The sequence below is a fragment of the Leopardus geoffroyi genome, chromosome X, assembly GCF_018350155.1.
Source record: "Leopardus geoffroyi isolate Oge1 chromosome X, O.geoffroyi_Oge1_pat1.0, whole genome shotgun sequence".
Taxonomy (NCBI): Eukaryota; Metazoa; Chordata; class Mammalia; order Carnivora; family Felidae; genus Leopardus; species Leopardus geoffroyi.
The window spans coordinates 61025594-61037974 of record NC_059343.1 but is presented as its reverse complement, the minus strand read 5'-3'; positions in this window follow the sequence as shown (position 1 = coordinate 61037974).

The following is a 12381-nucleotide window of genomic DNA, read 5'->3' as shown; positions in this document are numbered from 1 at the left end:
GAGATTCTTCTGCCCTCAAATTGGGGAATCATTTTCTAGTGTGTCCTGCCTTTAAAGACCTTAGAAAAATTGGTGTCCTTGTTTTGTGGTCCAGATGGATTCTTTAGAGATGTAGTCCTCTCAAAGTGTTAAAGCTGTTTATTGAAAATGATAAATGCTAATTTTCTTGGCACCCCAAAAATTTCAGATTTTCTATAATTCCCTACAATTCCTATGTCATTTTACTTACCACACATCCAAAGACCCTGTCTCCTTTAATCAGGACTTCCTCAAGCTCTATACCCACTGTGCTCAGTATTTTAATATTGGCTGTGTCTAGAAAAACTAGACTTTGCTCCCAAGTGCCCAGATCATGTGATCCACCCATCAGAGCCTGGAGCCCTGACTAACCATAGGAAGGCCATTGAAGCACACACAACTCAAGAGCCACTTCTTGGTTTTAAATATCACTACTCAAAGAAATTGAAAAATGTGTATGAGGGAATAACCCTCTATTCTCACTGGATGATCTCATTCACTTCTACCACTTCAACTACCTCCTAGATTTTTGCAAATCTCTCCTGAGTTCCTAGCCTATATTTCCAGCTATAGGCTGGCTATCGCCACTTGGACATTCTACGAATTCCTCAGACTTAGCTATTCAAGATAGTTTCATAAACCTTTTACCCTCTGAGTATGCTTTAGCTCAGTGAATTATGCTGCCATTCATCCAATCAGTGACCCAAGCCAGAGAGCAAGGTTCACCAGCGACTCCTTTATCTCCCATCCTCACATTCAATTGGTTACTCTTAATTCTCCTGCCTTTCTATCCCCAGTGGCACTGCCTTAATTTAACCTTCATGGTATTTCACGTGGATTATTGCAAAATTGTCTTAATTCAGTGATTACCAGACTTAGATTTCATACCTGGATATTTTCAAGTAAGGAGAAAAAAATGGAGTCTCTACAGAGCTGCCAACTTTTTATTTTGTTCAATAAAGTCACTTTTAAATCTATGAAAAACTATTATCAATTCATAGAAGATCATTTTAACACCAAAATACAATGAGGCAGTGCTTTATTAAATATACACTACGTTCTCTTTTTCTCTTCATCATGGACCATAAGAGACTGAAACCAATCTCTCAACCCCTTACTTTAAAGAGTAAAAAGAAATTTTGAGTTTCAGTGCTAAAGGAGTGGGGGAGGATAAAGAATGAGGGACAGAACAGTTAAAGCCCCCAGAATTGGACCCCTCTAATGTTGTGAAGCTTTATTTTTCCCAATTTCAATGAATTCCCTATGTGATGAAGATTAAAAGTGTATATTCTTCACTCTGTGCATGATTCAAAAGTGTATTCTGGTGAACATGGCCCTAGAGAAAGATTTTTCTTGAACTAAACTAAAATAGCAGGGTTGGAGTTGAGTGGTTCCATTTTTTTCCCAGTAGGTTTACATCCCTTTTTTCTTTTTTGGCCAAAGTTGAGAAAGTACCAGGGCTTAGGGGGAAGAGGGTAGGTCCTTTGACTAAAGACATTTGATCTGGGGTGCCTGGGTGGCTCAGTCAGTTAAGCATCTGACTCTTGATTTCAGCTCATGTCATGATTGGTTTCAGTCAGTTATGGTCCACTCATGGTTTGTGAGTTCGAACCCAGTGTTGGGCTCTGTGCTGGCAGTGCAGAGCCTGCTTGAGATTCTGTCTCCCTCTCTCTCTACCCTTCCCTGCTTGCTCTCTCTCTCAAAATAAATAAATAAATTTAAAAAAAATTTAAAGACATTTGATCTGTCTTGGAGTTGAGCTTTTGATGGACTTAGTTTAGGGGAGGAGTGATTATGACACTGTTTTAATACGGTATTCTATTTAAAGTACTTGGATTTGTGGTTATTAAACTTTTCAGGCTACATACCACTTGGATAATCTAATGAAATCAATGGGCCTTTTCCTCAGGAAAATTAACATACTCAAATTTTTTCATAAAATTTCCAAGGACTCACAGATTAGGAATTTCTCTATGAAGGGCATCAATTTCCCAAAACGTCATCCCCACATTATAATGGGGTTTCTTAGTATATCTCCTCTTCTCCACTGACCCCAGATAATATTATCATTTATTTATTGCCTACTATTTGCCAGGCATTTCACATGAATTATAATTTCTCACAACAAACCTGCAAGACAGGTAACTTTCCTATTCTACATTTAAGTAAATTGGGACACAGACAGGTGAAATAAACTTTCTCAAGATACACAACAGTTCTCAAAGATCTTCACTACAGCTGACCTCCATGCTTGCCCCATCACAAGCCCATGCCTCCAACTCAAGACATTTATTTCTAGCATAAACGATATTGTCTATAACACTTCAAAAATATAAGTTTCAATAAATGAGTATTTTTTACTCAATAAATATTTTACTCTGTATCAGGTATTGTGCTAGATGCTAAGAAAACAATAAATAAATAAATGTAAAGCACATGACTTTCCTTTTATGAGCCCACAGATAAAACAGAGGTAGAATTTAATAATTGAAATAGAAAAACACTCACTGATCAATTTAAGTTGAATAATCACATGTAAAGTAACTAATGATTTGCTGTTCTTAAGCACTTGAGAAGAAAAAATCCTCCATCCATTGTTATAGAGGAACTAATATCACAAAATGTCACTCTCAGTAACCAATATTTCACCTTCTACCTTTCCCTTATTTTGGAATCAGAGTTGAGTGTGAGCCTAGATCCACCACTTACCAGCTATGTGATTTGGGACAAATTATTTAAGTATATTTGTACCCCAGAGTCTCTGCCCAAAAAAACCCTAGTATAACAAGACTATTGCTCCCATAGTCTTAATTTTTAATATCATACTTGTGAACTCTTGGCACCAAGTGGGCAGTTGGGTAATACTTAGGACTATTGTTTAACAGATGTGAAGAGCATTTTCCTAATAGCTCCTAGTTTGATTCCTTAGAAATGACTCCAGCTTGCTACACTGAAATGTTTGTTTTTTTATTAAGCTACAAACTAAGAAAATGAGTAAACTTGTAGCACAAAGAGGCTTTGATCTTTATTTGGAGAAAGATGTCATTTTAAAGATAAAATTAAGAGTCATTACATTTAACATATAATAATATGTTTAATAATTGCATGTAAAAGATATAATTATATGGATAATAGTTTCTTCATTAGATTTAATTTATTATTAGTGGCAGAGTGAGATAGTTAAAAAGTTCTAAATTATTAATCAAGATACCTGGGTTCTATTCCTGGCTTTGCCACTAAATTGGTTATAAGAACTTGGACAAGTCATTTCCCTTCTGGGTCTCAATTTCCCCATCTGGAAAATAGCTTAGCATTTAAGAGCATGGAGTGTGACGTAGACTGCCTGGGATTAAATTCAAGTTTATCCTCTTGCTAACAATAAGACCTACCTCAATTTCTCCATGAATAAAATGAGAATAATTATGATACCTATCTCAAAGTACTTGAGGGAGAATTAGGTGAGATAATACATTAAAAAAATTAAAATAATGGCTGGTACATATATAAAATGCTCAATAAATATTAGCTATTATTATATTGGAGAACTCTTCCTTTTAATTTAAAACCCATGATTCAATGTATCATCTGGGCTGCTGTTACAAAAGTAGAAATTACTGAATTAACTATGGACATATGTTCACGAATCAATTCATTAATTCAACAAACTATTATTTAGCACCTACTATGTGCCAGGAACTGTGCTGGGTACTGAGAATGTCATAGTAAGCAAAATGGGACTTTGACTCTCTCCTCATAAAACATATATTATTCCAAAAAAATCACTTGGATAGTGAACATATATTTTAAAACTGAAATAAAAACTCTGAAAGAAAGGAATATACTTTTTTGTGAGAATCACTGACAAAAACCTTGACTCAATACTGGGACTGACACCCTAAGGATGAGTAGGATTTACCTAGTTCAAAAGGAAGATGGAGATGAGAACAGGGCACATCCCAGAAGTGCTACATGAAAAGGTCGTTTGGCAAGAAGAAGATGGAAATAGAAGACTGCCAGTGTAGCTAGAAAACAGTAGAGAGATGAAGTCAAAAAGCAATGCTCCATGTGTTCCGATTTGGTTGCATTTTACAGAAATTCTAATTAGGCAAACTTCAGATTGTACAATACAAAAAATTGAGAGTTTGACTACGTGCAACTTTTTAAATAGTTCAGATAAAAACTTTATTAGAAAAAGCATAATTAATTTCAAAATGGACAGGTATGTGAAAAATAGGCTGTAATGTCATTGCCACATTTCAGTACCATTTTAGACATTAAATGGAAATGCCTTCCATCATGTGTAAGAATTATCACAACTTTGAATTATGCTAAACCTCTCACAAACACACTCACATAAAATGCAGAGAGACCTCACTTATCTTTGGTTTTGAGTTAATCTCACTGGACCTAATTTGCATCCTCTCAAAGTTGGCCCTCGAAGTGCCCTCCTAGCTCAGGCATTGTTTCTAACTTTAAAATGCATAAACATTTATGTACAATAACTTATATCCGTCCAACTTAATATATAAAACTATGCTGAATCTTACAATATTTAAAATATGCATCTGTTTCTATATATTTTCTCAAAGAGTTCTGGAAAAAAAAGTAAAACTATCACTTTGCATTTTACAAGAGAATTACTCAAATAACAACTTGATCACTAGGGCCCTCAAAAATTTGAGTGTTGAGGATTGACTTTGCCTCAGATTCTTAGAAAACAAACACATATTCCTTTATATGTAAAATTTAAATTTAAAGGAGAAAACATATTCTCACTACATAAGTTCATGTTATGCAGCTACGAGTTTGCAGATATCAAAAGATCTTTTTACCACTTCAAATTTAAACTGCTTACAAATAGTTTTAAAGTATTAAAATTACTCATTGAGGAGGATATCAGCTGTGGGTTTTTCCTAGATGGACTTTATTATGTTAAGGTATGTTTACTCCATCACTACTTTGATGATGATTTTTATCATAAATAGATGTACTTGGTCAATTGCTTTTTCTGTATCTATTGAAATGACCATATGATTTTTATCCTTTCTTTTATCAATGTGATGCATCACACTGATTTGTGAATATGGAGCCACCCTTGCATCCCAGGAATAAATCCCACTTGATCATGGTGAATTATTTTTTTTAATGTATTGTTGCATTCAGTTTGCTAGTATTTTATTGAGGATTTTTGCATCCATGTTCATCAGGGATATTGGCTTATAGTTCCCCTTTTTAGTGGTGTCCCATATGGTTTTGGTATCAGGCTAATGCTGGCCTCATAGAATGAATTGGGAAGTTTTCTTTCCTTTTCTGTTTTTTGGAATAGTGTGAGAAGAATGAGTATTAACTCTTCTTTAAATGTTTGGTAGAATTACCCTGTGACGCCATCTGGCCTTGGACTTTCTTGGGAGATTCTTGATTACTAATTAAAGTTTTTTCTGGTTATTAGTGTGTTCAGGTTTTCTATTTCTTCCTGTTTCAGTGTTTATAGTTTATATGTTTCTAGGAATTTATCCATTTCTTCCAGGTTGTCCTGGAAGACAAATGTAGGCATATAGTTTTTCATAATATTCTCTTATAATTGATTGTATTTCTGTGCTGTTGGTTGTTATTTCTCCTCTGTCATTGGTAATTTTATTTATTTGGGTCCTTTAACTTTTCTTTGTGTAAGTCTGCCTAGAGGTTTATTAATGCTATTAATGTTTTCAAAGAACAAGCTCTTGACTTCATTGATCAGTTCTACTGTTTTCAGTTTCTATATTGTTATTATTTCCCTTTCTCTGGTGTCTTTAGGCTTCATTTATCGTTTTTTTTTTCTAGCTCCTTTAGATGTAAGGTTAAGTTGAGATTTTCCTTGCTTCTTGAGTTGGACCTGTATTGTTATATATTTTCCTCTTAGGACTGCTTTTGCTGCATCCCAAAGGTTTTGGATCATTGTGTTTTCATTTTCAATTTTTTCATGTATTTTTGTATATTATTCTTTGATTTTTTGGTTGACCCATTCATTATTTAGGAGCATGTTGTTTAGCCTCCATATATTTGTGGCCTTTCCAAATGTTTTCTTATGGTTGACTCCCAGTTTCATAGCATTATGATCAGAAAAGGTGCATGGTATGAACTCAATCTGTTTGTATTTGTTCAGGCCTGTTATGTAAACTAATAGGTGATCTATTCTGGAGAATATTCCATGTGTGCTTGAAAAGAATGTGTATTCTGAGAGGGGTGCTAAAATTATTGTGTAGTAGGAGGACCCTAGGCTTGTCTTATCCCTTAAACACAACTAAATAACTATCAAATCATTCTGAATACCCAAGAATTCAACCTGAAGACTGACAGAACAAATTGCAAAACTAGAGGAAGAGAAGAGGCCACAACAAGAAAGGTAGGAAGTTTGGAGACATTGTTTGAGGGAGAAAGAGATTATGTCTGCTGTGGAGGGAAGGGGACCCTGGCTGCAGAGAAAAGTGAGAGAGAGTAAAACACACGGGGATACACACAAAGAGAACACTTCCTCAAAACCATTAGCTGGAGAAATAAGAGGTTCAGCTTTTTGTGAGTTTTTGTAACCAGTGGGGCTCAAAGACTTGAGTTTCATTTTATTTTATTTTTGGAAAGAGAGGAAGAAAGCGAGCATGGGAGGGGCAGAGAGAGAGAGGGAGAGATAGAATCTTAAGCGGGCTCCACACCCAGCACAGAGCCCAATGTGGGGCTTGATCCCATCACCATGAGATCCTAACTTGAGCCAAAATTAAAGGTTGAGTGCTTAACGGACTAAGCCACGCAAGTGCCCCAAAGACTTGAGTTTTAAAGGTCAGCAGGCTTAGCTGGGATAGAGCCCTACTCCTGGAGAGAAAGCAGGCAAACAATCCTGGGGCCAGTGGTGTGATCGGAGGATCATCTAAGGCACATGGAGAGAAACTTTTCACTCTTCTTGGGGCACATTTATAAGAGGTAGAGTTCACAGAGATGTCTCTCTGGGAACAGAAAAGCCATTGGGCACCATTTCCCTTCCTTGCCCTTTGGCATAAGGGCAGAGACACCTGCTGAGGGTAGCTAACCTGGACACTGCCTGTTTAGCCTGCTTTGTTCCAAATCACATGCCCTTGTGCTCTGGTGCAACTGTCTTTCTCAGGCAAAGCTGCATCTGTCCCAGTGCAATGAGACACTACCCCCAGAAAATCAGCACAAACACAGCAGGCAAGCAACTCAGAGACTGTACTAAAACAGCAACCTGAAAAATACCTGGAATGCACAAGGAGATATTATTTGCTTTTCTGGTAGTGCTTCCCTTAGAGCAGCAAACACAGAGACTCCTCTTCAGGGAAAAAGGAACTTGTTTGTGCCATTTACCTCCCCCATCTCAGAATAAGCACAAACCCACCTGCAGTAACTAGCACAGCACTGACACTGGCTGCATGACCTGTTAACACCAAGTCCCCTCCCCCCCACCTCATGCTCTGCTAGCATGGCTTTTCTCAGGCAAGTGTGCCTCAGTCCCTGCACAGGAGGCCTCTTCCCCAGAAGTCAAGTGGAAACCCACACACACATCATGTCTACTGACCAAAGGGTACTGCAAGGATTCAGTTCTAGTGGTAGTAACATCAGGCTTCATTTAACAAGCACACCAGAGCACACATAGTTAAAACTCCTCACACTCTGGCCAAGGTCCAAACACTGCCCACTGCAGGCAATGAGAGCCTTTGCAGACTACTGGCCTGAAAGATAGAGCAACCAAAACATAGCAGCAGATTGCACACATTACACATCAGAGACACTCCCCTAATTTCAAGGCCCTTGGCTCTATATGACCTCTTCTTCACAAAGCCATTACTCTGAGAAGCAGGAAACAACAGGCTTTTCTAACACAGAGAAGAAGATGGAGACTTAGACAAAATGCTAAGACTGGGGAATTCATCCCAAAATAAAGAACAAGAAAAGGTTATAGCAGGAGATATAATCAAAACAGATATAAGTAATATGCCTGATGGAGAATTTAAAGCAACAATCATAAGGATAATTTCTGGGCTTGAGAAAAGCATCAAAGACATCAGGGAGACACTGTGGAGACAAAAGACTTAAAACACAAGCAGAAATGAAAAAAATGCAATAACTGAGAATTGAAATAGACTGGATATAATGACCACAAGATTGGAAGAAGGTGAGGAATGAATAAGTGATACAGACAATAGAATAATGGAAAATAATGAAGCTGAACAAAAGAGAGAAGGAAGAATTATTGAACACAAAAATAGACTTAAGGAACTCAGTGACTCCATCAAACATGATATAATTCATATCATAGGAATCCCAGAGGAAGAAGAGAGAAAAGGAGGCAGAAAATTTATTTGAGGAATTAATAGCTGAAAATTTCCCTAATCTGGAGAAGGAAACAGACATCCAGATCTAGGAATCATAGAAAACTCCTATCAAAATAAAAGCAGGCCAACACCAAGGCGTATTGTAGTTAAAATTGAAAATATAGTGACAAAGAAAAAATCTTAAAAGCAGCAAGAAAAAATAAGTCTATCTTACAAGGGAAGACCATAATACTAGCTGGGGATTTCTAAACAGAAATTTGGCAAGCCAGAAGGGAGTGGCATGCTATATTCGATGGGCTGAATGGGAAAAATATGCAGCCAAGAATAATCTATCCAGTAAAGCTATCATTCATAAAAGAAGGAGAGATAGAGCTTCCTAGTCAAACAAAAACTAAAGAAGTTCTTGAACACTAAACAAGCCCTGCAAGAAATATTAAACGTGACTCCTTTCATAGGAAGGAAAGACCAAATGTGACAAACACTAGAAAGGAAAAGAGAACATCACCAGAAGCAATGACAAAACAACTAAAATGGCAATAAACACATATCTATAAAGAATTACTCTGAATGAAGTGCCTGCTTGGCTCAGTCAGTTAGGCTTCCAACTCTTGACTTCAGCTGAGGTCATGATCTCATGGTTTACAGGATCAAGCCCCATATAAGGCTGCATGCTGAAAGCATGGAGCCTTCTTGGGATTTTCTCTCTCCCTTTCTCTCTCTTTCCCTCTCTCTTTATCTCTCTTTCTCTCAAATTAAATAAAAAATATTAAAAAAAAGAATTATTCTGAATGTAACTGGACTAAACACTCCAATTGAAAGACACAGGGTGTCAGAATGGGTGAAAAAACAAGACCCATCTATATTCTGCCTACAAGAGACTCATTTTAGACCTAAAGACACCTTTAGACCAAAAAATTGAAAATATGGATATGGAGAAACATTTATCATGCAAATATACATCAAAAGAAAGCCAGACTAACAATAATTATCAGACAAACTAGATTTTAAACCTAAGATGGTAACAAGAGATGAAGAAAGGCATTATATCATAATAAAGGGGACAATCGAACAAGAAGATCTAGCAATTGCAAATATTTATGCACCCAACATGAAAGCACCCAAATACATAAAACTATTAATAATAAACATAAAGCAACTCATAATAATACAATAATAGTAGGGGACTTTAACACCCCACTTACAACAATGGAGAGATCATCTAAGCAGAAATCAGCAACGAAACAAGGTTTTGAATGACACACTGGACCAGATGGACTTAACAGATATATTCAGAACATTTCATCTTGAAGCAATAGGATACACATTCTTCTCAAGTGCTCTATTCTTCAGAATAGGTCACATATTAAGTCACAAACCAGGATTCAACAAGTAAAAAAGATTGAGATCATACCATGCACCTTTTCTGACTACAACGCTATGAAAATGGAAGTCAACCACAAGAAAAATTTGGAAAGACCAAAAATACATAGAGGTTAAAAAACATGCCACTAGGGGCACCTGGGTGGTGCAGTCAGTTGGGGGTCCAACTTCGGCTCAGGCCATGATCTCGCTGTTCCTGAGTTCAAGCCCTGCATTGGGCTCTGTGCTGACAGCTCAGAGCTTGGAGCGTGTTTTGAATTCTGTGTCTCCCTCTCTCTCTGCCCCACCCCCACTTGTGCTCTGTCTCTCAAAAATAAAATAAACATTAATAAAAAATATACCATTAAACAATGAATGGGTCAACAAGGAAATCAAAGAAGAAATAAAAAGCCATGGAAACAAATGAAAATGAAAACACAATGGTCCAAAACTTTTGGGATGCAGCAAAACACAGGTAGTAACCTCTTTGACACTGGTTATAGTAACTGCTTACTAGATATGTCTTCTGAGGCAAGGGAAATAAAAGCAAAAATAAACTATTTGGGACTGTATCAAAATAAAAAGCTTCTGCACAGCAAAGGAAACAATCAACAAAACTAAAAGGCAACTACAGAATGGAAGGAGATATTTGCAAATGACATATCTGATAAAGGGTTAGTATCCAAAATAAATAAAGAACTTATAAAACTCAAAACCCCAAAAATGAATAATCCAGTTAATAAGTGGTCAGAAGACCTGAATAGACATTTTTCCAAAGAAGACACACAGATGGATAATGCACAGGAAAAGATGCTCAACATCACTCACCATCAGGGAAATACAAACCAAAACTATAATGAGATATCACCTCATGCCTGTGAGAATGGCTTAAACTCAACAACACAAGGAACAACAGGTGTTGGCAGGGATGTGGAGAAAGGGGAACACGTCTGCACAGCTGGTGGGAATGCAAACTGATGTAACCACTGTGTAAAACAGTATGGAGGTCCCTCAATAAGTTAAAAATAGAACTACACTATGATCCAGCAATTGCACTAGTAGGAATTTACCCAAAGATACAAAAATACTAATTCAAAAGGATACATGCAACCTGATGTTTATAGCAGCATTATCTATAACAGCCAAATTATGGGAAGAACCCAAGTGTCCATTGATGAATGGATGAAGAAGAGGTGGTATGTATATACAATGGAATATTACTCAGCTATGAAAAAGAATGAAATCTTGTCATTTGAAATGACATGGATGGAGCTAGAGTATTCTAAACTAAATAAGCCAGTCAGAGGAAAACAAATCCCATATGATTTCACTCATGTGTGGAATTTAAGAAACAAAACAAATGAGCCAAGGAACAAAAAGAGAGAAAGAGAGGCAAACTATAGAGAACAAACTGATATTTACCAGAGATGGGTGGGGGAATGGGTTGAATAGGTGATGGAGATTAAAGAGTGCACTTGTGATGATTAACGAGTGTTGTACAGAAGTGTTGAATCACTATATTGTACACCACGAAACTAATATTACACTGTATCTTAAGTGACTGGAATTCATTTGTTCTTGGTGTTTGCGAGTCTGTTTCTGTTTGGTTTTGTTTGTTCATTTGTTTTTATTTTTAGATTCCACATATAAGTGAAACCATATGATATTTGCATTTCTCTAACTTGTTTCACTTATTGTACCCTCTAGGTACATTCATGTTGTAAATGGCAAAACTTTAGTCTTTTTTATGGCTGAATAATATTTGTGTGTGTGTGTGTGTGTGTGTGTGTGTGTGTGTCCTTTTAATGTATTGAATTCAGCTTGTTAATGTTTTGTTGAGGATTTTTACATCTATGTTCAATAGGGATATAGGTACACAATTTTTTTTTTATTTTGTAGGGTTTTTGTTTAAGTATCAGTCATGCTAGTCTTGCGGAATGTGTTTGGAAGCATTCCCTTCTCTTCAGTTTTTTGGAGTCGTTTGAAAAGGATATGTATTAACTCTTCTTTAAATGTTTGGTAGAACTCACCAGTGAAGCTGTCTATTCCTGGGCTTTTGTTTGCTGTGACTTTTTTTGATTAATGATTTAATTTCATTACTAGTAATTGATCAATTCAGATTTTCTATTACTTCCTGATTGAGTCTTGGAAGATTGTATATTTCTAGTAATTTACCCATTTCTTCTAGGTTGCCCAGTTTGTTGGCATATAATTGTTCTAGTGTTGTCTTATGGTCCTTTGTATTTCTATGGTATTGGTTGTAACTTCCACTCTTTCATTTCTAATTTTATTTGAGTACTCTTTTTTCTTTTCTTTTTGGTGAGTCTGACTAAAGGTTTATAGATTTTGTTTGTCTTTTCAAAGAAGCAGCTCTTGGTTTTATTGATATTTTCTATTTATTTTTTAGTCTATTTCATTTATTTCCACTCTGATTCTCATTATTTTTCTGTTCTTTAATTTTGGGATTTTTTTTTTCTTTTTCTAGTTCCTTTAGGTATAAAGTTAGATTGCTTATTTCAGATTATTCTTTTTTCTTGAAATGGGCCTGTATTGCTATAAACTTCCCTCTTAAAACTGCTTAAGATTCCATCCCATATATTTAAAATGTTATTAATTAATTAATTATGTATTTATTTTTGGGAAACAGACAGAGAGAGAGAGAGAGAGAGAGAGAGATACAGGCAGA